At 33.9% G+C, this 26,121-nt stretch overlaps 1 long non-coding RNA gene across 2 annotated transcripts in view; it reads right to left on the bottom strand.

The window, feature by feature from the left end:
* Positions 1-10,280: 10,280 nt before the first annotated feature.
* LOC129057986 (uncharacterized) overlaps positions 10,281-26,121 on the bottom strand; it is a 53,583-nt gene continuing 37,742 nt past the window's right edge. Inside the window, exons 2-3 of one of the 2 annotated variants that reach the window (XR_008522773.2) lie at positions 13,209-13,287; positions 10,281-11,075 (exon numbers count right to left, since the gene is read on the bottom strand). This is a non-coding gene — a long non-coding RNA (uncharacterized LOC129057986). The remainder of the gene's footprint in view (positions 11,076-13,208; positions 13,288-26,121) is intronic. The other variant, XR_010135992.1, reaches the window with a different exon arrangement.

The raw sequence follows: 26,121 nt of genomic DNA, 5'->3' as shown, positions 1-26,121 counted from the left end.
TCAAGGTTCTTAGCTTCTTTGCATTGGGTTAGAACATGCTCCTTTAGCTTGGAAGAGTTTGTTATTACCCACCTTCGGAAGCCTACTTCTGTTAATTCATCAAACTCATTCTCCGTCCAGTTTTGTTCCCTTGCTGGTGCAGAGTTGTGATCCTTTGGAGGAGAAGAAGCGTTCTGGTTTTTGGAATTTTCAGCCTTCTTGCCCTGGTTTTTTCCTCATCTTCATGGATTTATCTACCTTTGGTCTTTGATATTGGTGAACTTCAGATGGAGTTTATGCGTGGACATTCTTTTTGTTCATGTTAATGCTATTCCTTTCTGTTTGTTACTTTTCCTTCAAACAGTCAGGCCCCTCTGCTTCAGGTCTGCTAGAGTTTGCTGGAGGTCCACTCCAGACCCTGTTTACCTGGGTATCAGCAGCATAGGCTGCAGAACAGCAAAGATTTCTGTCTGTTCCTTCCTTTGGATGCTTCATCCCAGAGGGGCACCTACCAGATGCCAGCCAGAGCTCTTCTGTATGAGGTGTCTGTTGGCCCCTACTGGAGAAGTGTCTCCCAGCCAGGAGGCACGGGGGTCAGGGACTCACTTGAGGAGGCAGTCTGTCCCTTAGCAGAGCTTGAATGCTGTGCTGGGTGATCTGCTGCTTTCTTCAGAGCCACCAGGAAGGAACGTTTAAGTCTGCTGAAGCTGCACCCACAGCCACCCCTTCCCCAGGTGCTCTGTCCCAGGGAGATGGGAGTTTTATCTATAAGCCCCTGACTGGGGCTACTGCTTTTCTTTCAGAGACACCCTGCCCAGAGAGGAGGAGTGTAGAGAGGCAGTCTGATTACAGTGGCTTTGCTGAGCTGCGATGGGCTCCGCCCAGTTTGAACTTCCAGGTAGCTTTGTTTACACTGTGAAGGGAAAACTGCCTACTCAAGCCTCAGTAATGGTGGATGCCTTTCCCACGACCAAGCTCAAGTGTCGTGGGACTTCAGGTCGACTTCAGACTGCTGTGCTGGCAGCGAGAATTTTAAGCCAATGGATCTTAGCTTGCTGGGCTCTGTGGGGATGGGATCTGCTGAGCTAGACCACTTGGCTCCCTGGCTTCAGCCCCCTTTCCAGGGTAGTGAATGGTTTTTTCTTGCTGGCGTTCCAGGTGCCACTGGGGTATGAAAAATGAACTCCTGCAGCTACCTTGGTATCTGCTCAAATGGCCGTCCAGTTTTGTGCTTGAAACCCAGGGCCCTGGTGATGGAGGCACCTGAGGGAATCTCCTGGTCTGCAGGTTGTGAAGACCATGGGAAAAGCATAGTTTCTGGGCCAGAGTGCACCATTCCTCATGGCACAGTCCCTCACGGCTTCCCTTGGCTAAGGGAGGGATGTCCCCGACCGCTTGTGCTTCCCAGGGGAGGCAACGCCCCACCCTGCTTTGGCTTGCCCTCCATGGGCTGCACCCACTGTCTAACCAGTCCCAATAAGATGAGCTGGGTACCTCAGTTGGAAATGCAGAAATCATGTGCCTTCTGCATTGGTCTCGCTGGGAGCTACAGACCAGAGCTGTTCCTATTCTGCCATCTTGCCAACCACCAGCTTTCGTCTTTTTCACAACAGCCATTGTAAGAGGTGTGGGGTGGTATCTCACAGTGCTCACAGTGTTTTTTTGTTTGTTTGTTTGTTTGTTTGTTTGTTTTCATTTCTCTAATGACTAGTGACATTGAACATTTTTTAATGTACCTGTTTATTACTTATGTCTTCTGTTAAGAAATGTCTTTTTAAGTCTTTTGCCCATCTTTTAATCACATTATTTGTTGCTACTGAGTTATTTGAATTTCTTATATATTTTAGATAGTAACCCTTTATCAGATGTATACTTTGCACAAATTTTCTCTAATTCTCTGTGTTGTCTCTCCACTCTATTGATTATTTTCCTTGCTGGGCAGAAGCTTTTTAGTTTGGTGTAATTCCATTTGTCATGACACTTTTACATACATGTCTTTTCCAACCCCTGCTTCAGATATGCTCAATTGAGGTTTATCTCCTGGAGATTCATATGCAACTGCCAGTCCCATACTAATCAGTATATGGAAATCCAGGTGTCACTGGACAATTGGTTTTTAATTTGGTCAGTAAGATAATTCTATGCAAACATTTACCTGTCTGAATAAGAGAAAGAAGAATGTTGTGAAGAGTTTGATTTCCATAGATAGGTTCCTGAGAATGGTGGTAATAAGAGCTATTTCTACTTCCAATCCTTTGCTCCTTGACCTGTGTGCTGTAGTCACTGATGTTGGCTATTGGTTAAGTGCATATACCTTATTTAGTAGATGGCCACTCAACCTTGAAGGTGTTGTTATTGAGCTGGTACCTTAGCTCACCTCTCAACAAGCAATTTCCTCATTATATCAGGGCAGCTGTGTACACAGAACAATAAATTTCATGATTATTATGTTATAATATGCTTTTGTGGTTATAGGAGTCCCACAGTGATATATGTGACATCATGACAATGGATTGGGCCCTTGAATGGTGCTGGCAGAGACATTTGAGCAAGGAAGATTGAACCTTAAACAGGCCACTCTGTATTCTATTACTGTCTGTTCTATCAGGCATCTGCTTCTGGTTATGAAATACATACACAGGAGCGAGGGAAATAACTACAGGGTGTGTCTGAGAACCCTATAAATCAGTAAGATATGAACTCCATCCAACACTCATGTAGACTGCCATAACAGGAAGACTCTAACAGTGTTTCAGTCCCTCTTGTATTAATTTCATCTCAGACCCCATATCTGACAGTCCTTAAAAGACTAGATACACCCTTTTCTATAGCATATGGCTACACTTGTAAATAGGCCCAGATTCCTTGGGAAAGCATCAAAGTGCTGTACTTACCCTATATCTGGCATTTGCTTTGCAGAATCACCTCAGTGGGAATCCCAACTTCTTTTTAATTAGTGAGCTCAGAATCTGAGACCTGTCTTAAATTTGGAAACTTGATAAAGTGAGACTTCTCTTTATCAGCTCTTCTATCGTTATTATTAAGCAAATTCTGGTTAACTGTCCATCTATCTTTCCCTTCATAACACAATGATATATTACTAATTATCATAGATCTCTGTAGGTCAAACTCTGCTGATTGCTTTACGCAATTGTTGTCTTCTAAGATTTTTTATCTACCTCTGATTGTTTTTTAAAATTTTCCATCTGATCTCCACTCCTCTGAAATTCTATATTCCAATTTGATGGTGACATTTTCTGCTATCATCTCTGGACTGGGGATAAATGATAGCCATCATCAAATTTCTCAAACATGTCAGTGTTCCTCCTCATACATACAATTTTTTGGTGCCCAAAAGAAGGTAGTGTTCTCTGGATCCCTGGAGAGAAATAGTAAGGTTGTGAATTATCAGGGCCTTACCTAATAAGTGTCTTCTCATCTTTCACCTCTTGGCTCACAAATTGCATATTTGCTGCCTCACAGCAGTCTTCTCTGACAAACTCTATATGAAGAATGCTTTTCTATTGCTTCTTTATTATATTGACCTATTTATTCTTTCAACATGGCTAATGAGACTCTGGAAATTATATTTAGTTGATTATTTGAATATTTAGCCACTAGATTGTGAACACTTCTGTGACAGGAACAGTTCCTATCTTCTATTCTGCCACATCTTTGGCTCTTAGAAACTCAAAAAAATACTTATTGCAGAAAAAATATTTTGTTTTTTCATTTAATGGTCTCTAGAAAGCTGTTACACCTTCTTATGTGTAGCAAGTGCTTTGATAGTAGTAGGTATCAAAATGTCTGGGAGGGGCTTAGTAAATGATACCAATTCTTCTGAATCACAGATTATTACCCAACAAAACATCACATTTATGTATATTAATAAAAGGTATTTTTAAGAGTGGAGAAATTCTACAAGAATTTTGGAAACATTTAACAAAGCAAAATATATATTTTCGGTGTACCAGAAGGAGCAGAGAAAGATAAATGGGCACAAATAAATATTTTTTAAATAAAGAATGGCAGAAAACTTTTCATCTCTGGAGAGAGGGAAATGAACATTCAGATCCATAAAGAAAAAAAACCCCAAGTTAATTAAATATAAAGAGATCTTTATCAAAACATATTATAATCAAATTCTCAAAATTCAACAGAGAATTTTGTAATAACAATGGAAAAGCAACTTGTTACATACAAAGAAATTTTTATAAGACTATCAGTAAATTTCTCAGCAGAAACCTTGTAGGCCAGGAGAGAGTAGGATAATATGTTCAAAGTACTGAAAGAAAAAAAAAACTGCCAACCAAGAATATTATACCTGGCAAGGTTGTCCTACAGAAACTAAGAAAAGATAAGGGCTTCCCCAGACATACAACAGCTGTGGGAGTTCATTGCCACTAGTCCTGCTGTACAAGAAATGCTAAAGAAATTTCTTCAATTGAAATAAAAAGATGCTAAGAACATGAAAACCTGACCCAAAGTATAAAATTCAGCGTACAGGTAAAAATATGGAGAAATTCAGAATATTCTAATTTTGAATTCTAACAAGACAGTTAAAAGGTAAAAGTATATTAATAAAGTAAAGCTACATGATTTGGTAATGAACACTCAAGATTTGGTAATGGATGTAAGTTGTGGCATTAGTAACATAAAATGTGGGGAGAAGGGAAGTTGAAATGTAGTTTTTTAAAATTTGGTTGAAGTTAAGTTGTTATCAGCTAAAAAATAGACTGTTATAATTATAGGATACTCTATGTAAGCCTCACAGTAACCACAAAGAAAAAATCTGTAATAGATACACAAAAGATAAAGAAAAAGGAATTAAAGCATATGACTACAAAAATTATCAAAACACAAAGGAAGAAAACAAGACAGGAAGAGTTAAAGGACATATAAAACAGGTAACAACAAAATAACTGTAGTAAGTCCTTATCTATCAATAATTACTTTAAATGTAAATAAATTATATCCTCCAATCAAACAACACAGAGTGGCTGAATAGATAAAGAAGCAATTTCTAACTATATGCTGCCACAAGGAACTTTCTTTAGCTTTAAGCACACACATAGGCAGAATGTGAATTGTGATGATTGGAAAAGATACTTGATATAATTTCAATCTTCTTAGATTTGCTAAGACTTGTTTTGTAGCCTAACATATAATCTATTCTGAAGAATGTGGTTGAGAAAAAAGTATATTCTGTTGCTGTTTGATGGAATATTCTAGATCCTTTTAGTGTATAGCATTGTTCAAATGACAAATATGTGGATATACACAACGTGCTGTTGAAAATCCAATGTGTCAAAGAAAAAATCAAAAAAGAAATTTTAAAAAATAGTGTCAGTTAAACAAAAATGGAAATACAGCATACCAAAATTTATGGAATGCAGCAAAAGCAGTTCTAGAAAAGAAGTTTATATCAACAAATGCCTATCAAAAAAGAAGAAAGATCTTAAATAACTTAATGTTATACCACAATGAACTAGAAAAGTAACAAACTAAGTCTATTGTTAATAGAAGAAAGAAATTAATAAATATCAGAGCAGAGACAATGAAATAGAGACAGGAAAACCAAGAGAAAATAGCAACAAAATAAAGAATTGTGTTTTTTTGAAAAGATAAACAAAATCAACAAACTTTAGCTAGACTAAGAAAAACAGAGAAGACTCAAAGAAATAAAATAAGGAATAAAAAGGGGAAACATTACAACCGATACCACAGAAATACGAATAATTATATAAGACTACTATAAATAATTTTTTACCAACAAATTGGATAACCTAAAAGAAATGAATAAATTCCTAGAAACATAAAACTTACCAAGACCAAATTATGAAGAAATAAAAAATCTGGACAGGCCAATAATGAGTAAGGAGATTGCATCAGTTTAAAACAGTTTCTTATTAAAGAAAAGCCCAGATCTATGACTTCACTGCTGTATTCCTACAAACATTTAAGGGAACAAATAAATATTAATCCTTTAAAAAGTTTTTTTTTTAAATATTGAAGAGGAGAGCATACTTCCAAATCCATTTAATGTGGATAGTATTACCCTGATACCAAAGCCAAACAAGAAAACTACGAGAAAAGAACATCACAAGCCAATATCCCTGAAAAACATAGATGTAAAAATCTTCAGCAAAATACTAACAAATAAAATTCAACAGCACATGAAAAGGACCATTCAACATCATGAAGTGGAATTTAGTCCTGGTATGCAATGATAGTTCAATGTATGCAAATTAATAAATGTGATACACCATGTTAAAGAATGAAAAACAAAAACCATGTGCTCATCTCAACAGATGCAGAAAAAGCATTGGGCAAAATTAAACATCGTTTAATGATAAAAACTCTCAGCAAATTAGGTATAGAAGAAATGTAGTTCAACACCATAAAGCCATATATAGCAATCCTTCAGCTAACTTGACACTCAATAAAACACATGGAAAGCTTTTACTCTAAGATCAGGAACAAGACAAGTTTGTCTACTTTCACAACTTCTATTAAATATAGTACTAGACGTCTTAGCCAGAACAATTAGGCAAAAAAAAAAAGAAATAAATAAAAGGCATTTAAATTGGAAAAGAAGAAGTTAAATTATTCCTGTTTGCAAAGAAATAATTTTATATGTAGAAAACCCAAAAGACTCCACCAAAAAAAAAAAAAAAAAAAAAAAACTATTAGAACTAATAAATTCAGTAAAGGTTCAGAATACAAAACTAACATACAAAAATCAGTAGCATTCTTATACACTAACCATGACAAATCTGAAAAGGAAATTAAAAAAAATAACTCATTTACAATTGCTATTTAAAAAGCAGACAGAAAACTTAGGAATCAATTTAACAAAAGGGGTGAAAGATCTGTACACTGAAATTTATAAAATATTGATAAAAGAAATTGAAGGCAAAAATAAATGGAAAGATATCCTGTGTTCATGAATTTTAAAAATCAATATTGTTAAAATGTCCGTACTACCCAAGTGATCTACAGATTCAATGTAATCCCTATCAAAATGCCAATGACATTTTTCACCGAAATAGAAAAATAAAATCCTGCAATTTGCATGGTACTACGAAAGAATTCAAATAGCCAAAGCAATACTGGGGTATGGGGGATGGTCATGGAAACAAAGCTAGAGGTATCACACTATCTAACTTCAAAATCTACTACAAAGTGATTGTAATCACACACCATAGTAGTGGACTAAAAACAGGCACATAAACCAATGGAACAGAATGGAGAGCCTGAAATATATCCATATTTATGGTCAATTGATTTTTCACAAGGCTGCCAAGGGCACACAATGGGGAAAAGAGTTTCTTCAGTAAATGTGTTGGAAATACTGGATGTCCATATACAGAAAAATGAAATTAGACTTTTATTTCATACCAAATAAAAATATCACCTCAATATGGATTAAAGATTTAAACATAAGACCTGAACTATAAAAGTACTAGAAGAAAACATAAGGGAAAAGCCCCATGACATGGATCTGGGAAATTACTTTTTGAATATGACCTCAAAAGCACAGACAACAAAAGCAAAAATAGGCAAATAGAAATATAACAAACTCTAAAGCTTCTGCACAGCAAAGGAAATCATCAGCAGAGCGAAGAGACAGTCTATTAAATGTGGAAAAATATTTGTAAACAATGCATCTGATAAGAGGTTAATATCCTATATATATATTAAACAACACGATAGCAAGGAAACAAATAATCCTATTGAAAAACGAGCAAAGGACCGGAATAGACATACAAAATGGCCAACAGGTATATGAAAAAATGTGCATATTACTAATCGTCAGGGAAATGCAAATAAAAACCACAATGAAATATCACTTTATAACTTTTAAAATGGTTATTATAAAAAAGACAAAAGCTAATAATTTTCGGTGAGGATGTGGAGAAAAGGGAACTCATGCCCATGTTGGCAAGAATGTAAACTAGCATAGCCATTATGGAAAACAATATATAAGTTCCTCAAAAAATTAAAAATAAAGCTGTCATATGATCCAGCAGTCCCACTACTGGGTATATATCCACAGTATATGAAATCACTATGTCAAAGAGATAACTACACTCCTATGTTCATTGAAACATTATTCACCATAGCCCTGATATACAAGCAACCTAATTGTCCAACAGTAGATGAATGAATAAAGAAAACGTGGTATATATACACAATGGAATACTAAAAATGATCTCATGGCCCACATGAGATCTTTCTACTCATATACTTAGGTAGATTAATCAGAAATTTTTATTGCTTTGTTAAATTCCAGAAACCATAAACAAACAAATTCTACAAAAGCCAAGTTTTTAGCCCTGAACAAGATAAGGAGTTATAGTATTTATAGTATCACAGCAGAAAGTTCTGTTAGTATGGAACTTACACATTATTATTTTTAATCATAGTTCACTTGTTAACACTAGAGATTAAGCAAAATAAATGGTTTTAAAAAAATAAGCCTACAGAATTTTTTTTGTAATTCAATCTCATATTTGTTTAATTCTTGGGAAAGTTGCTTTGTATAGATCTATGTTACTGCACTCAGCAGAACCTTTGACACAATGGAATACTAAAAATGAAGCCTTAAAATGAAGGAAATCTTGTCATTTGGGTGAACCTAGAGGTCATTATGTTAAGTAAAATAAGCCAGGCACAGAAAGATAAATATTGCCTTATCTCATGTATGTGGGGTATCTAAAAAATCCATCTGAGAGAAGCCGAGTAGAATGGTGGTTGCCAGGACACAGGGTAGAGGAAAGTGAGGGAATTGGGGAAATGTTGGCTAAAGGGTACAAGGTTTTAGTTAGGATGAATACATTCTGGAAATCTATTGAACTCCATTGTCACTATTGTTAATAATATTGTATTATTATTGATTAAAGATTAAATCTCAAATGTTCTTACCACAAAAAATGTCATGTGTGTGACGTGCTGAATATGTTAATTAGCCCAATTTAATCCTTTCACATGAATATTTATATCAAAACATCACCTTGAGCATTACATATATACAATGTTATTTGTCAATTATACCTTAATACAGCTGAAAAAAAATGTTTAAAATGTTCTATCTTCAAACATTATAGAAATGCTTGCAAAGTTACAGATAAATAAAATTTATTTATCTAATAAAATCAATTTTATTTCTCATTTATATTTGAGTTTTTATTATTACTAAATTGAACACATTTTATGGTGTTAAAAAGCAGGGGCTGAATTGACTATCTTTTATTCTAAATACTTCTATGGTACATGTCATGGTATACAATTAAAGAAAACATCCACATCTAAATTTTGTAAAGGAATCAAATAGCAATATTTGATGACATCAAGTATTTTATGTGTTGGCCTTAGACAGCATTAAAAATTTGTGTTTCTTTTAAAATTTGTTTATAGACTATATGGTTTCTTTTTTGTTGATTGCTTTAATCCTTTCAGATGAATATTTCATATCATACTTATATTATGATACATATATATCATATACGCAAACATTTATATAATGTTTGCAAGATAGAAGATTAAAGAAAACTTTTTCCAGCTTTATTAAGGTATAATTGACAAATAAAATTGTATATATGTAATGCTCAAAGTGACGTTTTGACAAATATTCATGTAAAAGGATTAAATAGTCTTTTCTTAATTCAAACTTACAAAAAATGTATGCTCTTAAAGGGGGATGAGGAAAGAAGAAGAGATCATAACCCAATAAAAGTTCTGAGGTGAGAATTCTGAAATTGTGTGCTATTCAGAAAACTCGTATTGATCCACTTGAGACACTCAAGTTCATCCTAGAAATTCAATTCTTACACAAGAAAGCCCATTGTCTAGGAGACATCCCAATGGAATAGGAACTTTTAGAAAAGATTTAACAAAATGCTTTCTTTTCCTATAGCAGAAATAAAGAACAATCTCCCTAGAGGAATAAGCTTGTTGTAATTTAGAACTATTTTAAAATCTTATCCAATATTCAAATAGTTTTCATCTTTCCCCCTCCCTGCCTAGGAATTCCATTGCTAAGAAGGTGAGTCAATACATATATATATTCCTCACCTTGAATGGAAAATGTTAAATTACTAATTTTCAATAAATATTTTATGTTTTATAATCCTTTGATGAACACTTTCCCCCTTTACCATATGAAGGCATGCTTTGTGAAAGGTAAGTGAATTACAACATAAACTTCTATTTAAGTTAGCTTCAAAATGAAGAATCTGGAAATTCACAGCATGTTTTAAACTGGCCCACATGAGATCTTTCTACTCATATACTTAGGTAGATTAATCAGAAATTTTTATTGCTTTGTTAAATTCCAGAAACCATAAACAAACAAATTCTACAAAAGCCAAGTTTTATAGCCCTGAACAAGATAAGGAGTTATAGTATTTATAGTATCACAGCAGAAAGTTCTGTTAGTATGGAACTTACACTTATTATTATTTTTAATCATAGTTCACTTGTTAACACTAGAGATTAAGCAAAATAAATGGTTTTAAAAAAATAAGCCTACAGAATTTTTTTTCGCAATTCAATCTCATATTTGTTTAATTCTTGGGAAAGTTGCTTTGTATAGATCTATGTTACTGCACTCAGCAGAACCTTTGACATATGTGTTATTATAAAAAAGATGTATATTATTTTTACTTTGGATATTCTAGAACTGGGATACAGCAAGATTTCATATATTCATTTTACTTTCAAGGTATTAGATGAGGTGTATTACAACAGATGAGTAGGAGATCACTGGGCAATAGGCAGTCAATAGAAGAGCCTCGGGTAGCTCGTAAAGTAGGCACAAGGGCTTTGTTGCTGAATGGCATGACTTCGGTGTGTTTAAATTAATCCAATTGCCACAGTTTGTAAATTTAATTTCCACACTCTGGAAACCTTGTTTACAGTTTTTGTTAATAGAAGATGCTTACTGTGAACTTCCAGAACTCAAAGAATAGAGTGATCTTGCAGGGCATGGTGGCTCACACCTGTAATCCCAGCACTTCAGGAGGCCGAGGTAGGAGGATCACTTGAGGCTAGGAATGTGAGACCAGGCTGGTCAACATTGCGAGACATTCTCTCTACCAAAAAAATAAATAATGATAATAATAAATTAATTAATTTAATTTAAACATTTTTTTAAAAAAGAAGAGTGTTAAAACCCCATCGTCTCAGCCCAAAAACACCTTAAGCTGATAAACAACTTCAGCAAAGACTCAGGATGAAAAATCAACAGACAAAAATCACAAGCATTCCTATACACCAATAATAGAGAGCAGAGAGCCAAATCATGAGTGAATTCTCATTCACAATTGCTACAAATAAAATAAAATAGCTAGTAATAAAACTTACAAGGGACATGAAAGACCTCTTCAATGAGAACTACAAACCACTGCTCAAGGAAATAAAAGAGAACACAAACAAATGGAAAAAAATTCCATGCTCATGGATACAAAGAATCAATATTGTAAAAATGGCCATACTGCCCAAAGTAATTTATATATTCAATGCTATTCCCATCAAGCTGTGATTGCCTTTCTTCACAGAACTAGAAAAAAAGACTTTAAATTTCATATGAAACTAAAAAAGAGCCTGTATAGCCAAGACAATCCTAAGCAAAAACAACAAAGCTGGAGGCATCATGCTACCTGACTTCAAACTATACTACAAGGCTACAGTAACCAAAACAGCATAGTACAGGTACCAAAACAGATATATAGACAAATGGAACAGAACAAGGGCATCAGAAATAACACCACACATTTACAACTATCTGATCTTCAACAAACCTGACAAAAGCAAGCAATAGGGAAAGGATTCCCTATTTAATAAATGTTGCTGGGGAAACTGGCTAGCCATATGCAGAAAACAGAAACTGGACCCCTTCCTTACACCTTATACAAAAATTAATTCAAGATGGATTAAAGACTTAAACGTAAAATCTAAAACCATAAAAACTTCGAAGAAAACCTAGGCAATACCGTTCAGGACATAGGCATGAGCAAAGACTTCATGACCAAAACATCAAAAGCAATAGCATCAAAAGCCAAAATTGACCAATGGGATCTAATTAAACTAAAGAGCTGCTCAGCAAAAGAAAGTATCACCAAATTAAACAGGCAACCTACAGAATGGAAGAAAATTTTTGCAATCTACCCATCTGACAAAGATCTCGTATCCAGAATCTACAAGGAACTTAAACAAATTTACAAGAAAAATACAACCCCATCAAAAAGTGGGCAAAGAATATGAACAGACACTTTGCAAAAGAAGACATTTATGCAGGCAACAAACATGGAAAAAAAAGCTCGTCATCACTGGTCATTAGAGAAATGCAAATAAAAACTACAATGAGATACCATCTCATGCCAATTAGAATGGTGATCATTAAAAAGTGTGGAAACAACAGATGCTGAAGAGGATGTGGAGAAATAGGAACGCTTTTACACTGTTGGTGGAGTGTAAATTAGTTAAACCATTGTGGAAGATAGTGTGGCAATTCCTCAAGGATCTAGAACCAGAAATACCATTTGACCCAGCAATCCCATTACTGAGTGTATATCCAAAGGATTATAAATCATTCTACTATAAAGACACATGTACATGTATGTTTATTGCAGCACTATTTACAACAGCAAAGACTTGGAATCAACCTAAATGCCCATCGATGATAGACTGGATAAAGAAAATGTGGCACATATACACTATGCACTACTCTGCAGCCATAAAAAAGGATGAGTTCATGTACTTTACAGGGACATGGATGAAGCTGGAAACCATCATCCTCAGCAAACTAACACAGGAACAGAAATCCAAACACCACATGTTCTCACTCATAAGTGGGAGTTGAACAATGAGAATACATGGACACAGGAAGGGGAACATCACACACCAGGGCTTGTTGGGGGATCCGGAGAAAGCAGAGGAACAGCATTAGGACAAATACCTAATGCATGTGGGGCTTAAAACCTAGATGACTGGGTTGATGGGTGCAGCAAAGCACCATGGCACATGCATACCTATGTAACAAATCTGCATGTCCAGCACTTGTATCCCAGAACTTAAAGTAAAATAAAAAATAAATAAAATAAATAAACAGTGATCTGAAATCAGGGTAGAGGGAAGGAGGAGTGGTAAGGGCAAGGAATATGTTTCAGGCTGTGTTCCTCTCCCCATATAAATAGGAATCAGTGGGGGTAGCGGGATCTACCTACCTTAAAAATCTACCATACTGAAGGTCTCCAAGGTTGTCAGACCCACTGGATGAAGAAAACTAATTTACAAACATAAACTCTAAAATAAAGACAAAGGAAACATACAATAAAATAATAGATTCAGTGGCACAAGAAGCAACCAGAGTTTCTTTTTTTAAAATCTATTTTAGCTTATCTTAGTTTATTTTAATTTATCTATTTATTGATAACTCTACCTTCTAATAAGGTTGTTCTCTGCATGGCACTGTGGTGCAGACAATTCAGTCCTCAGAAGGGAGCAGGGACAATTTCACACATGTTGAATGCTCAAGTACAGCATATAAATAAGTGGATATTGTTATTCATTGCAATATTATTTTAGTAGCAGTAAATGGTTCTTATTTTATGAAATAAATAAATCCGTGAGCATTAGACAAAAGTTGAGTATCTTAGTAAACAATATGTACAAAAATTTTACTGATTTTTTTATTCCTAATGAATTGTGCTCAACAAAACTTTTATGGATAAATGACAATAAGTAGTGCTATTGTCCACTGCATTTCAATTTCCAACATAATATTTGGAAGTATATAAGTTTGATGGCAAAAGAAACTTTCAAGGAAGAACTGTTCAGTAATGAGACTGTAGTTTTTCATCATTCTGTTTATGACTTAAGGGGATATTTACTTGGATACTACCCCAGTTTGTGATATATTCATCAAGAATAATAAAGAAACCGACATGAGGGAATTTAAGTTTTCAACACCCTGACATATTTTAAAGCTTAATAGATGAGGTTATTCAAATGCAAAACAACTACATTCAAGTCAGTACATAAAAACATGCTGAAATTTTCCTTTTATCAAAATATGAGGCAACGCTTGCCCAAATTCAAAACAATTACTATTTTTGGGAGATAAACAGCAAAATAATTTTCTGCTTTTGTTGGTGTTAGAATTAGGTGCTATATCAGTGTAATAGCCGAGAGTGATATGGTCTAGTAGTATTTTGATGAATTACATGATTATAGTAAAAATGAGCAATTTCATCATGCTTGAATTAATAATGGTACTATGATTTGGCAAGTACTCTTGCAACATTCTCTAACTCATCACTTCAGAAGACAGACTTATATAGTCCATCCATTGTTTTAGAAAATACAGGCTGTAATCGAGTTTAAAAAGCAGAAGGGCCCGGAGAAACATGTCAGCTTTAGAAAGTAATGCATGTACCGGTTCTCATAACATTATTGCTTGATTATATTACCTCTTACTGGCTATTTTAATCTCTTGCACAACTAACAGTAAATCAGAAAATAGAAATAAATTTTGGAACATTAAAATGTTTACCAAATTTAATTAAAAGTGCTACACACCCCACGGTACTCCTGAGACATAGATATTGTACATGTATGTGTGTTATTTTACCTTTAGATTTAAGATAATTAAGAAGGATAATATATAATCAATGCAGCATTCATTTGGGTATCAATCAAGTAAAACACACATACAGAACTGAACATTACATAATTTCAGTCATAAAGAGTACAAATTATGAATTGATTTAATATATTCATAACTAAGTACTCTTCTTTAATGTAACTCACAGTTTGTTTCACAAAATTATTCTGTTCTTTTTCTTTAAAATCTTACATGCCTGGATACATTTCTTAAAAGATACACATTAAGGCACTCTTTTAAGGATTTATACTTAAAGCCTACATTGTAGATCAGAAGTAGTCAAAATTAACAGTTTAACATCTTATTTACAGAGATATTTTAACATAAAGCTAAATTACAGATTATCCTTCCTTCTTGAAACAACTTGTAAATATTTTAATAAATACCACTAATGTAAGTATAAAATGAGCATTGAAAACCAATCTAAGTAAATTATGTGTTTCTTGCAAATTTTAAACTGATGTCTTATCTGATATATAGGTTTTATTTCTTTTTGAACTTTTAAATAGCATAAAATTGTGTATCCATTATTTTAATGCTACTTTTTTTTTAGCAATCTCAAAATGTACACTCATTCTGTAATATTTTATCTATAATTGTTTGGGTGATATCAATAAGACAAAACCTCTTATACTTACTAGAGCAGATTATTTCAAAACAGGTATATCTTATTAAAATTTGTATTACCTTTTTATCTTTGTGAATGGTCTTTAAAATATGGATGTTTTGAACTTGAGTTGTAAAATAAAACTGAAAAATATTTATGTTTCATTTTTATCAAAGACATTCACAAATGAAGGCTGTATTTTTATGCCATCCTATGCAAAACTAGGCAATGGTTCTGGTCTCCATCATTATAAGGTTATTCAGACATGGTGAAAAGAGAAGTAAGGTTTGATACGAACTTAGCTTATTTGATTACCTTAAGCAAATCATATGCTTCAAACTTTGTAATTATATGCAGTGTCCTAGAATGCAGTAGTTGACAATCACTAGAGCCTAGCTTCCCAAAATAGAATAAAACTATTTTGAAGATAGAGAAAAAAACAAAACAGCTTCATGTTTTTCTGAATCATTTGTTTTAATCAAAAGAAAAACATATTTGTGTTCTTAAAAGTTGTTTTTATCCATAAAGATAAGCAAATGTTATCAACTGAGTTCTTTTCTATGAAGCCAATCTTGTGTAATTCATGAGCTAAGAGAACAAGCCATAATTAAGGTCAATGAATGACTGAAAATGGTGTGTGTGTGTTTGTGTGTGTGTGTGTGTGTGTGTCTTTAGAGCTTGATGGTGTAAACAAGGCATTCCCATTTCTAGCCATGCAGTATTACCTTGCCAGGAAGGATAGTGTTTGTATTAGTGTCTCGCAGACGGTGCACATTCGTAAGTCCTCAGAGGCCTGCAGAGTTAGCTTTCTAAAAAAAAATCGCTTGTTTGATTTTTTTTTTTTTTAATAGTTCATCACAAAAAGCCAAATGACTTTCACCACTTAGGTCAAATTCCTCCAGATGTTTTGTTTATAACCCCTGGATTGTTCTTAGCTGTGTTTCCTCCACTTTGAAATACTTGTAAAGTATATGTCCTTAACATTCTGTATGGAGACTTCCTCTTCTTAAAATTGCAAATTAGAAAATAACTGAGTAACCTTCTCATTGAGAAAACTAGAAATTAGGAGGTGGGAGCAGTTACTCAAAATAGCTGCTTGAAGGCATCAGAAAGCTAAAAGTTATGAAATGTTTCTAGCTCAATTTCCAAGAGAAGATTGAAATCCACAGAGGTGAGTCACCTTTGGGACCTCTGCAGATTCTCAGAGAGATGGCTGAAAGACTGAATAGCTCTTCTGAAATTCTTTCATGGCTTGCAGTCACAATTTAGAGTAAAGGGTTCACAAGGACAGTAACCCTGGTATAATCCCCTTATCTCTGAATTGGGACAGAAGGTGAAGTGGACACAAATCAGTCCTCATACAGACCAAACCATAGTCCAGCCTCTAGTCATTTGAATGGCCCTGGAAATATTTGTTGCTTAAATTTCTTTAGGGTATTCTGGAAAACTACTTCTCCCAGGTGCCACACCAGTGGAAAACAATATCCTAAACTTCAAACTGTATCTACAAATAAATTATCGGTTATCATGTCAAGCATCAAATTATACACAACCAAGGAGACAAAAAATATATAAATCAGAATAAATTGGAAAAAAGGGAAACTGAAAGACATCCACTGGGGCTCCTGATATTGGAAATATAAAATGCAGACTTTCAATAAAAACAATGCTTACTACAATTCAGGTCATTTTAAAGACAAGAATAACAATCTGGAAAAATAATTTGAAATGAGAAAATATTAGAAGACAAACATGACTTCTAGAACTGGAAATTGTAAGAAACAAGATAAAAAAGTTTATGAATAGTTTTAATGCAGAATAGATGTGAATAAAAGAGAATTAGAGAGGTATGAGAGAGACCAGTAGAAGATACCACGAATGGATCATGAGAGACAGCAAGATTTTAAAAACTTTTGGAAGAAAGGATAAGAAACAGAGTGTACAGATATTAGATCTAGTGAACTTTTATTTGGAGTGCATATTTCAAGTGATGCCTTCTCTGTAGTATATAAGAATATCCCAGGACCGGTCTGGACCTTCAGTCCTGATGAAATGTTACCTCCTTATGGAAGACTCCCTTGAACCCACATTTTAAAACTTCATTTATTTACCTTTATAGGACTTTATATTCTATCCTTACATTATTATAATCTACTTTACACAGATCAATTTATTTATTCAGTAAGTCCCAAAATTGTTTGTTTTGCAAAGACATTTATGTGCTCAGGAGAAAAAAGAAAAAAAGTGAATGTCATAGATCTTGCATAAAAGTTTGGGTCATCTTACTTACTAAACTCTCTATTCTCTTTGATTCATATTACACAGAGCTGTTTAAATAAAGATTGCTATCTTTTTTTGTGAGCAGAAAACTCATGTCTTTCTGTTTGCTTTATTTCAGATATAATACAGGTCCTGTAGTTTCAACCATGGATCAACTGTGTGAACCATTTGTGGATACCTTATGTCAGTGTACCTAAATTAAAAGACCAAGTTATGAGACCTTAATTAATCTCTTGAAAGTAATGTTTGTAGTTTTTTATATTCAAACTAATTGAAAACAACTTATTCTTGTTAATGGTAGAGGCATGATGAAAAGCCAAATCTTCCATACCGATTCTTTTAACAAATGAATAAAAACAATCTGCAAACTATATTAACTACTGAGTTATAAACTGCTTAGTCTCATAATCTTCAGGCATATTTCTTAAATTTATAGGTTAATTTTTCCACTATCTGAGGTAAATAATTGTGACTAGATTACCCATTGCTTTAATTCTACATGCTTATTTAATTTTTTTTTCAGAATACTAATAAATGTTCACAGTGGAGATAAATAGAAAATATTCTAAAGCAAATGGAGGTTAATTTAAAAGTACTGGTTATCCCACCAAATCAGAGATAAATTTAATATTTTTCCTATAAATATATGTGTGACTGTATTTATGAAAATGGGATTATATTGTAATGGAGGTAATACCTTGTAGGGCTGCCAGTAAGATAAAATGAGAGCATGTTGCAGAGTGCCTGGTATGCCACAAGTGCTCAATAATCTAGCTATTAAAAGATAGTATTTACAGTTTTAAAACCTACTTTTATCACTAGACTGCATATAATGAACATTTGTTGTGGGTACATATTCATTTACAATTCCTGTTTCTCTAAAATTATAGAACCATATTTGGTTGTGTGGATAAATCGAATTTTTTTCCTATTGCTAGAAAAAATATTTCTAATTCTTCATAATAATGAGAAAAAGCAAGACAGATATCCTTGCTGATGATCTTTTTTTAAAAAAATCTTTTTAGTGAGATCTCTTTGGTTACTTTTTAGTATGATATACATCTATATGTTGAAACTACTTTATTTTTTATGTCCCAAACACATTGATTTATTGTTTACCCTCCTTTCACTCTTTGTGCTAGTATAGTCACATATTTTACAATTACACATGTTATATATCCTACAAGATATTATGTTAAACACCAGTTATAAGTTTATTGCCTCTCAGCTGTGATCTGCCCTACATTACCTGCTCATGATACTAGAATTGCACCCCATAATCCAGGGGTGTCCAAGCTTTTGGTTTCCCTGGGCCACATTGGAAGAATTGTCTTGGGCCACACATAAAATACGCTAACAGCAATGATAGCTGATAAGCTGAAAAAAAAAAAAAAGCTCCGTGCATAAATCTCATAATGTTTTAAGAAATTTCACGAATTTGTGTTGGGCTGCATTCAAAATCGTCTGAGTAGCTCATGGACCGCGGGCTGGACAAGCTTGCTGCAATCAGTTCTCCTTCATCAGTTGGCTCAATAGTAAGCTTTGCGGTGGGGCGGGGGAGGGGGGGGAGGGTGGTGGGTACTGTTGGGACACTGCAGGGCAAAGCAAGGGAAGAAGCTTGTCTTCTGGGTTCTGCTGGCCTTTCTTTCTGCTTCCTATGGCAGTGCTTCCAGCAGCACATGAAACAATGTTCAGTGGCTCTCAAGTTTCAGATTTTCACCAGAAATCAAGCAACTTCCTGCTCACCATTCCCAGTCTACTGGCTGTGGAACAGCTCTGTGCCATGGCACCCAGTGAGTGTCTTCACTCTCCAGTAGGCCACGGACTTATCCTCTTTAGCAAGAACTGAATCTCAGGCTAGTAGTAGTGTTGGGAAGCAAGGGGTCACCCAGGTTTATTTCATCGTTAGGTGCTCTTCCTTAGCCTTGGAGATAGAAGGCTATTTGCTATTCCTGTATTACTTAGCATTTTCTTATATTCTTTTGTTATATTTGTTAACCACCTTTTACTAAATAATTCTTTTTTTTTTTTTTTTTTTTTTTGGAGTATTGCTCTGTAACCCAGGCTGGAATGCAATGGCATGATCTTGGCTCCCTGCAACCTCCACCTCCTGGGGTTCAAGTGATTCTCCTGCCTCAGCCTCAGAGTAGATGGGATTACAGGCCCCCGCTACCATGTCAGGCTAATTTTTGTATTTTTAGTAGAGACAGGGTTTCACCACATTGGCCGGGCTGGTCTCAAACTCCTGACCTTGGGTGATTCACCCACCTCAGCCTCCCAAAGTGCTGGGATTATAGGTGTGAGCCACCAAGCCCAGCCTATTTAATAATTCTTTTATATTAATATTTTTCTGCTCAAATTATTACTGTGCTTTCTGTTTCTTGGTCAGAACCTGGTTTTTTAACAACTTTAAGTCATTAATATTCATTTTCATTTACTTATACATTTATCGTTTCTGGTCATTTCATTCCAACTTGAAGCTTTGAGTTTGCATCTGAGATCATGTTTCTTCATGGTGATGAAATCTGTTCAGTAATTTTTGAAGTGCAAGTGTGAGGAATGCAAGGAGTCAGGGTTTTTGTTTATTTTGATCTGAAACCTTTATTTCACCTTCATCTTAAAAGCACATATTCAGTGGATATACACTTTAGTAGCTTTTTTATTCTTTTCAGTACTTTAAATATTTCAATCTATTGCTTTCTAGCTCCCCAAATTTGGTTGACATGTATGTCATCAGTGTATGGCTCCCGTGAATGTAATATCAGATCTTGCTTTGGCTGCTTGTGGAATTTTATCTTTGTATTTGATTTTTAGCAATTTGACAATGATTGCCTATGATTAGTTTTCTATGTATGTATCCTATGGGATTTACTGAGATTCTTTCTTCTGTGGGTTGATATTGTTCTTTGGATTATTACTTCGAAAAATTTTTTTTGCATCATTCTCTTACCCCTTGCATTCTAGGAGTCTAACTAAAGCTTATTTGACCTTTCGGTTGAGTCCCACCTATTCTTCTCATATATTCTGACTTTTTTTTTTAGAATTCATTTTTCTGTCTGTACTTCAGTTTGAATATTTTCTATTGACATATTTTCTGAGTTCACTCATCTGGTTCTCTGCTATGTTCAGTATGTTAAGCCCATCCAGTGAGACATCTACCACCAAACTAGTAAGGGGTTTTTAGTATTTTTTTTATTATCAAGATAGAATCTACATAGGTGTATATATGGTGTTTGTCAATTACTATCAACAAATGTTTATATCTAAGTACAAAAACCATAGACAACATATAAATCATTCATTCTCATCATCTTAGAAATTTTCTTCATATCCATTTGTAGTCAATTCACAGACCTTATAAGTACGTATTCTTCACATTTCTGTAACCATAGATGAGCCCTTCCTATTCTTGAACTTCATATAAATGAAATCACACAGTATGTACTCTTTTGTATCCACATACTTTTATTTAACATCATGTTCTTGAGATTTACTGATGTAGTTGCAGGGACTGGTAAGTTATTATTACTATTATTCTTATTACAACTACTACTATATACACATATACATATATACATGTATGTGTATTCTACATGTATTCTTATTACAACTACTATATACACTTACATGTATATATGTATATGTGATATTACATTCACGGGAGCCATATACTGATGACATACACTTCAACCAAATATACACATAGATGTATATATGTATATGTGTATATAGTAGTTGTAATAAGAACAATAGTAATAATAAATGAATTTTTATTTATCTAGGAAGTTCCTAGGAATGGAATATTGGACCATATGATAAGTTTAAGTGTATAAGAAACTTTTGGTTTTCCAAAGTGGTTGAGCCATTTTATACTTCGACAGCAATTAATGGGAGTTCCAGTGGCTCTGCAGTTTCATCAACATTTGGTGTTGCAGTAATTTTCTTTTTTGTTGTTTTTTTTTTTTTTTCTAACCAGTCTAGGGGTGTATAGTAGTGTCTTCTTGTCATTTGAACTATATTTCGCTGATGACTGAGATGTTGAGCAATTTTTTTATGTGCTTATTAGCTAATCATATATCTTCCTTTTAGAAGTTCCTAAAGGAATTTGCCCATTTTTGCTGTATTTTTTATTTTTACTTATCATTAAAAGTTGCTTATGTAGTCTAAATATAAGTCCTTCTTCAGTTATGTGTATTGCAAATATTTCCTCTCAGTGTGTGATCTGCTTTATTTTCTTAACAGTATTGGTTAAGAGAAGTCTCTAATTTTGATAGAGTCCAGTTTATTCGTATTTTTTCTTTTATGGAATCTATATTTTTATATTTCTTCCAAAACACTTTATAGCTTTTGGTTTTATATTTAGGTCTATGATCTATTTCAAATTAAATTTTTTGGTATGGAGTGGGGTATGTGTCAAAGTTTTTTTCTTGTTTTGATTTTCTTTTACATTTATCTAGTTTTTCTGGAACCATGTTTTTCAAAATTTTTTTTCTCCATTTATTGCCTTGGCCCTTTGTTGAAAACCAATTGATAATATGTGTCTATTTCTGCAATCTATTCTGATGCTTCAATCTATTTATCTATCACTACACATGAGATTTTGATCTGGATTACAGCATTTAGGGAAAGTGATCATCTTAATATTGGGTCTTCTAATTCACATAGTCTATCTACTCTCTTAAGATGTGGCTTAGGTGTTATTATATCTTAGAGGAATTCCAGGTCCTGTATCTCTCTCCATGTTGGCTTAGGGGATCTTCATTTGTGCCCTCATATGTGAAAATTACATATTTATACAGTTTATCAATTTATGCAAGTAAGTTATACTTAGTCATGGACCATACATTATTTGTTTATTTACTTTGTAGCAGAAAAAAAAGGGACCAAAGAAAGTATTCTTTATATAATTATAGTAATAATTCATCTAAGATGCTGGTTTATGAGGACATTTAGTTAATTATACATCTATTTTAAATACTAAGGGCCAGTCATTATTTTTTGGATGGAAAACATAAATACATGAACCCTATCATCAAAAAAATGTTATAGGTAGCATTGCTAACCCTGTTTTGTTTGTTTGTTTGTTTTTTTGAAACAGAGTCCCACTCTGTTGCCCAGGCTGGAGAGCAGTGATACAATCTCAGCTCATTGCAACCTCCACCTCGAGTTCAAACAATTCTCCTGCTTCAGCCTCCCAAGTAGCTGGGACTACAGGTGTGCACCACCATGCCTATCTAATTTTTGTATTTTTAGTAGAGACTGCATTTCACCATGTTGGCCAGGCTGGTCTCTAACTCCTGACCTCAAGTGATCCGCCCACCTCAGCCTCCCAGAGTGCTAGGATTACAGGTGTGAGCCACTGCACCTGGCCACTAACTCTGTTTAAATAGATTTTGCACACTTTTAAACACTGAGTTGTAAGTGTGTCACCGCATACAAATTTGCTTCCATTTTTCATTGGTTTCCTTGATTCTTATAAATCAGTCATAACTATTATTATAAATATATATTCATATTCACATATTTTTCCTTTTTTACATTTTGGCTATGGATTACAGATATTATATTTTGAGTATTTTAGATATTTATCAGTTTTTTCTGAAGAATTCATAGTAAAATTGAGTCCAGCTATTGTTCCTCAGAATATAATTTAGATAATAAGAAAATGATTAAATGTGGGTGAGAGTATTTATTTCAAATTTTGACCTTTTATATACAGGAAATTTTGCTGGGGAAATTACTATTCCATTTGATTCTGAATGATTTTGATGTTTGTTAGTTGTCCCTTGTATAAATTGTTCATCAATGTTTCTATTCATTTTCCCATTAAGTTTCAGCAATTTTCCTAGTTGATTTGCAAAAGTACTTGAATTGTAAGCATTAATTCTTTGTCTGCTTTTGTCTCTGAATACATTACTCACATATTAACCTTATCTGCAGTATCTACTGTTCAACACAGATGTTCCTATGGCATTCAACTTTATCTATTGTTTGTAATTTTGGGGTCTTACTCAGAAGTCCTTCTTTACCTAACTTTGACATTTTAGCTATCGTAATTCACCATTGTGTACAGTGTAACTGTGATATATCTTAATTGTATCCAAATAGTAAACCATTTTCTCAACATTTTCTATCTAAGTTGTGCACACTTCTTCTGCTGGTTTATTGTGCCACTTCTCTCATATGCCAAGCGCCCATGTATGTATGTGTGTCCCTTACCTTTCCATTCTATTCTAATTTAAATGTTTATTACTGAACCAATTTTACACTTTTTAATTCTATAAATTTGGAGTATGTGTTCATATGTGGAAATATGAGTTTTACAGTTAGCTGTTGTTTTTTAAATAGACTTAGCCAATTATAGTATTCTAATAAAAACGGAGCCACTGTATCGCACAGCTCCAGAAGGTGCCCTTTACATAAACTACGAAGTGAAGGATGGTCCCTGTTATTACAATATATTCCATGTGAATGGTGCTCACTAGAGTTCAATGACACAGCAGTTCTGGAGTTCTGAATTTTCACTCTGAATTGCATTATGTATGTGTTTGTGTGTGTGTATAAGTGTGTGTATGTGTATTGTTTGTAGCAAGTATGAATGCAAGCTCTGGAGCTAAACTACTGGGTTCAAATCCAGGCATTTTTATTTCCTACGTGTGTGAAATTTATTTGCTTCAATTTTGTATTTCATAAAATAAAGATAATGACAAGACCAACTTCAGGGGATTTATATGTTTGATATTATTTATTATTTATCATAGTTTTTAATACTCTCTTTTCTGCTGATAGAAACCACCTAAATATATTTATCTTTTTATACCCAATGTTACTATCAAAGAGGTTCTTCGTGTAATGAAACTTATCAAGAAATGTGCTTGAGAATATCTTTATTGGGCTTTGCTCATTTAAACGGTAGTTTATATATATGACTATATGGTTTGAATTTCTTTTTCTTTATGATGCTGAAAATATTACTGCTCTGCTACTTATTACATTATCTGTAGATGTTCAGAAGCAAGACTATCTGTTTCTAGGTTTATTATAGAAGATCTATTTTTTTTTCTCCTTGGTGGCCTTTAAAATTGTCTTTATGTTTTTGTAATTCTTAGATTTCACTGCATTTCTAGGTATCAGTCATTTTTATTATTTGTACTGCTTGACTTGCCATAAATCCTTTGTATCTGAGTTCTCATAATTTTATTTCATTGTTAAACTCCACATCAGTAATTCATTAAATTTTTCCAGTCACTTCTTTTTTAATCTGTTTGAATTTTTTGGATATGTAAATTAACCCTTCCCCTTCATTCTGCATTCCTTTATTAGCATTCTCCCTTTGTAATCCTTCTCAATAAACTACGTCATCTTATTTTCCATTTCTCTTACTAATTCTTCAGCTGTGTGTATGTGAACCATATACTGAGTTCTCTTTTCTGTGATGTTTTCACACCCAGAACTACTAGTTGTCATTGTTGCTATATTTTACTATTGTTTGTTTCAATAAACAAAGTGTACGATACTTTCTTTTGCTTATTTGAAGATATTTAGCATACTCATTTTAAAGTTAATTTGTAGGTTTGCAGTTTGTTGTCTTCAGCCGATAGGTTTGCAGATTGGTATCTTTGTCTTATATTTGTCTTTTTATTTTCCCTTGTGAGTTTGTGTTGTCTTTGGGAGTTAGTCACCTTTACTGGGTTGTATATTTGGGGATGGGATGATAATTTTTGCCCTGGCCTTTGTCTTTCTTGGTGACTTTAGGGGGCAGGAGACATGCCATAGCATAAAGAGCTTTTGTGAGATAATCTGTACATTTACTCAGACACTGTCTTTTAAAGAGATATTTCTTTTCTCCCCATCTCCTAGGCCAACTATTCCTGCAAGGGTACAAAATTGAGAAAGGAAAAGGCACATTTCCACCAAAATGTATGACTACCTAAATTGACATGACCTAGACTGTTTCTACTCCAGGTTCTTCTGCCTTGCATTCCTTCCACCTCGACCTCCACCTCCCAACACTCTCCCGTTCACATACAGCCCTAAACATCTTCTTTTGCCCCCGCACATCCACGAACATTTCTATGATATCTGCTGGCTGAGAAATTCATCAACATCTCTTTCTGAAATATCTTCATGTTTGGGTTAGAAGAAGGAGCCAAAATAGCATATTATTACACCAACTTCTCAGGAACTAAAACTTGGAAAAGTTCCTCAAAATATAAATATACAGGCATATAAATTATTCACACCTTAAATTATTCTCACCACTATAGAATCTCAGAAGCTAAATAGCATCCCAAAATTAGATAAGTAAACCTATTTGCAGAGAACTTTGAGGATGGGTAATGCCATATAGCCTTTTCTTGTATTTCCCTATATCAGAATTTTGCACTGAGTAGGGCATCTATAAAACATTACTAAGTTACCAGTGTTTAAATTTCCATGTTACATTGTTGCTAAATCTGTGAGATATTATGACCAAACTGATTGTAATACCTAGAAAAAGCAAAACAAAACAACAGTATCTTAAGGCTTAATTCCAGAATAACTCAAGTCAATGAGAAGTTGTTAATATACAATCAGCCTATGACTA

This window comes from Pongo abelii, chromosome 11 (genome assembly GCF_028885655.2).
Source record: "Pongo abelii isolate AG06213 chromosome 11, NHGRI_mPonAbe1-v2.0_pri, whole genome shotgun sequence".
Taxonomy (NCBI): domain Eukaryota; kingdom Metazoa; phylum Chordata; class Mammalia; order Primates; family Hominidae; genus Pongo; species Pongo abelii.
The sequence above is the reverse complement of the archived record's forward strand: the minus strand, read 5'-3'. Positions and strand labels throughout refer to the sequence as shown.